Source organism: Aplysia californica, unplaced genomic scaffold (genome assembly GCF_000002075.1).
Source record: "Aplysia californica isolate F4 #8 unplaced genomic scaffold, AplCal3.0 scaffold00054, whole genome shotgun sequence".
Taxonomy (NCBI): domain Eukaryota; kingdom Metazoa; phylum Mollusca; class Gastropoda; order Aplysiida; family Aplysiidae; genus Aplysia; species Aplysia californica.
Genome location: NW_004797324.1, coordinates 632800 through 637330, shown reverse-complemented (window position 1 = coordinate 637330; position 4531 = coordinate 632800).

Here is a 4531-nt window from a genome sequence, read left to right as displayed (position 1 = left end):
ATAAATCTGGAGGTGGGCTTCGATCGTGCCTGTCAGTACCAAATCGGGCTGAGAAGGATACAACAACCCAGTAGAAAGCACGAGACACTATATAAAAATGCTAACTTTCAGTTGGTTGCTTTTAAGGACAAGAAGGGCTAACCCAGATTTCGGGGGTTTCCAGAAATCTTGACCGATACCAAAAGTGGGCATTGTCCTACCTATTGGGGAAGTTTGGTTTCATTTGTGTGTACATTTCTTTTGTTATAGAGAAAACTTTCCTTGTATTTTAAAGAAACTGAACAAGGGACACAAAGTTTACCTTCAATTTTCTCAAAACATTATTTTTCGGGATAGCCCCCTTGTGCTTACAAGCGACCATTTTTAGATTTAATATTTTACCACAAATTTTTAACGTTTTAATTGAAACATTTACCCAAACCAAGCCGTGTTGGGAACAGTTGTTGTGAATGCAGCCAACTTGTGTCTCGCGCACTCATATTATGACCTTATGCAGTTGCGAGCGTTGTAAAACTCTTTTCTAAACAAACAGCAAGGGAATCAATCGAACCCACGTCGGCTGCAAACAACGGAAAAGCATCTTGCCTCTATCTACACAACAGACGCCGTGGTTTCGATAAACTCGTTGCTCATTCGAAACGAAGGTGGTAGCCTTCTAGATCTAGTAGCCTTCTGCTAAAACATCAGTCTTCTCTCTGTTTGTTGTGTCGCTATAAAAATTATGTAGAGTAACAAGAGCTCGTGACGGTGACGTGTCATGAGTGTCAGACTTGGGTTGTTTGTTTTTTTTTTTTGTTTTTTTTTGACAGCATGGCCGGTGTGCCCCCATTTACATGGCGAACAATCTGAGCCCCCACCCTGTTCCCCAAGAGCTCTAGTATATTAAACGCCGCCCTGCCCCCACCTTTCAGTGCAAGAATGTGAAGAAAGATGGCTATATATGTATATATAGTGTGTCTAGAATTGTGATGATGATGATGATGATGATGATGATGATGATGATGATGATGATGACAGGTCTTGAAAGTTTTTCTTACTAACAGTGTCAATACTTGGTATCGATAACTTCTTACTCGTTCAACGGATTAGTAAAGCCATATTGGAAAAAATAAATAGACTCTCAAATCAAGTCAAATTTTAACCTGTAAAGTTAAAGACGCCCCAAACAAGTTGCCCATTTTGTCATTACCGCTCAAACTAAGCGGGCCTTTCCGCACACCTGCAGATGTATTCGATCGTCGAAGAAATAACGTACGTTCCACATATCGGATTCAAACTCGTGTCTTCTACTTCTGTGTGCAATGGTGAACACCCTGGCCCTTACACATTACACCTCACCACTAACGCCACTGCATTCTTCTTAATCTACGTCACTGGTCAATGAAAAAAACCCCAACTAAAACGAAACAAAACAACAATAAAGCTAATAAAAAGAAATATGTTTCTCACTTGTAAAGAGATACTTTAAAAATGTTTATTATGTTTTTAAAAAATGACTCCTGCCTTCATCGTCAGCTAAAGGCTTACATTTATTTGCGGAAAAAAATGTTGATTCCACCAAATGAATTTTGCAACAAGATCGCCACCCCTCTCTACAGGGAACAACTCATGTGTCTCCCGGACTATCCTATGTCGGGGAGGTAAGTGCTGCTAGGGGATTCCTGGTCTCGAGTTACCGGACCTGGGGTCAAGGGGGGATAAGCGGTAATCACTGTTAGACACAACTCGTTACCCCGCAATGCCTGCGGAAATAACGTTGTCCTAACACGCATCAGTTTCTCTCCGGTACTTAGTCGTGGCAACCACAGCACTTCTTTTAGTCTTTTTTTTTTTTGTTCTTTTTTTTTCTTTTTGTTTTCAGAAAGGGCAAGTAGGTCCTTAATCTTAGTAAGAAAGCAAGTTAGTAAATAAGTAAGTAAGTAAGTAAGTAAGTAAGTAAGTAAGTAAGTAAGTAAGTGAGTAAGTAAGTAGTTAAAGTTCATTTTCTTTTTTTTTTATATAAAAAAGTAAGTGAAGTTCATGCAGCGTTTAAGGCCATTGGCCCACATCACATCGTACAAAACACTCATTTGTTAAATAAAGTTGTCATGAAGAAAAAGTACTGATTGTGCAATGTGCTCATGTCTCTTATCATGGGTCGAACATTGTCTGTTTCTGTCACTGGGCCGAGTCAGGCTGGGAGGAATTAACAATTTCCTTAGATGGGCACACTTTAAACAATAAAGAATAAAGTGAAATTCATTTTCAATTTCATGAAAGTTACCCTCTCACATACGGTGCATCTAGGGTGATATTATAGTAACAGCTCTTTGCAAAGGTACAACATTATATAAAACAAAGGATTATTCTTTTAACATGCAGACCTAATCATTTTTTTATGCTTTACATCCCCATCTATTTAGATCATTTAGGAGGCCGGGATCTTCGAGTGTCTTCGACCCTGTCATTTAGAGACATGCAGTCCGGAGCGAAAGAGGGATGCCGTCTCAGCAACAGTGATAGGCGGTTCCGGGGTTGTTTTCTTTTTCGGTAACCGTAGATTCCCGATTCTTAAAAGGCGAAAGCTGGGAATCGTAGAAAAGGAGTCCGAGCCCAATTACTTCCTACTGATGTGATTTCTTCCAGGGAGTCCATGATTTCTTTCGGTGTGTTCCCACCCCATGACAAATACTTGGTTACTTCCGCCGGGTAGAATTTACTTCCGTAAGTCCGACCCCTAGACAAATAGCCTACTCGATTACTGCCGGCGAGAAGTGATTACTTCCGGTGAGAAGTGATTATTTCCGGTGATTAGTGATTACTTCCGGCAAGTCCATGATTACTTCCGATGGGTCCAACACCTAACCAGCCAGTTACCGGTTACCTGATCAGCTCCGCCGAACAGCTTTATGATTCAATATAACCTGGATTTGGGAATACGGTGAGGGACCAACATTTTTTTTTCGAAATAAGTTATGTTTTTTGGTTGTTCTTTTTTTTTTTTTGGGGGGGGGGGGGGCAAAGAGAAAACTTAAATAAATAAGGTAATTTGTAACCCTCCGTAGAAAGGAATCGGAACTTTTCTTTCGTCGAACTGATCTCATGAATCGATCCCGATAAATAATATTCTTCGTCCAGCACTACTCAGCAGAAAGACAGATACGTCCGATCAGAATTCAAGTACACTCCAAAAGGAGATTTGACCCAGGAACATGTTCACCGTAGCCAAACACGATACTTACTGACCTTACGGAAAGCCCACCACACATAAAGCTATAGCAAAAATTGTAAGGAAAACTAATTAATGTTAAAAATGAAAGGGAAAAAAAACACATTTCTAGTTTTAGTTACCGTTTTACTAGTCTTGCAACTCAATAAGGTCAGGTCATATAAGCACCAAACATTAGAGGTGTTACAAGAGAGTAACAAACACCAAAAAGGAGGAGAAATAAAGACGATAGATTTTTGATAGGAAAGAAGGAGCAAACCACAGTACAGCACCACGCCAACCACCCACAAATAAACTCTATAACAGCTGATTTTTAAAGATTAGTTTGAATACACGATGAACGGAACGTCATCTCCTTGACTCTACACAAGGAGCTAGGCCTAAGCTCACGGGTGGTTGACGGGTACCATTGGTATGTCCCAGATCTTCTCTTTCTCTCTCTTGTTTTCGTCTGCATGTCTTACTTTCCCACCAAAACTAGATTGCCATTATCGTATTGACGTTATTCTCTTTACTCACCACCCCTCCCCCCAAACACCCCCCCCCCTTCAAAAAATGTAAATGTTCAGTCCCAATGAACTCTCACCAGACTTTGGCGGCCATTTTCTCACTGTATTATTTTTTTTTGAGTGGTTGGCGGGTACTCTAGTGTAGTTTGGTCTCCTTCTTTCCCATCAAACGTCTATCGTCTTTACCTCCCCTCCTTCTTTTTTGTGTTTGTAACTCTCTTGTAACACCTCTAATCTTCGACACTTATATGACCTTATTGTGTTGCAAGTGCCGTAAAACTCTTACTAAAACAAAACAAAAACTCACTCTATTTTACCTCTGAAGCCAATCGCGAATACCTTGACTTCTAAGGGAAAAGATGAGTTTTTAAAATCAAAAGCAAGACGAGAACACACTTTGATAAATAATATTTATAAACCCCACATGCCCCAAAATTGACGAGCGCCTGATTCTACCACGTTGTGACACATATTAGAAGTGAGACCTCAACAGGACCGTTATGCTCCTTGCAATAATTGCTGGTAGTCTCAACGAGACCGTAAAACTCCACAAAAGGCTTTTCCAAAGACGAATGACTATATCGTTGTGTTCTACAATTATTGTACATTTTCAAAGCGAGACCAGATCTGTTGGCGTGCTGTGTTTGTCATGTTAATTCATGCATTGCTGTTCACGATTAAAATCAGAGAGAGAGAGAAAGAGGGAGAGACAGAGGGAGAGAGAGAAAGAGAGGGGGAGAGAGAAAGAGAGAAAGTGGAGGAGAGAGATAGAGTGAAGGAGAGGGAGGGAGAGAGAGAGAGAGAGAGAGAGAGA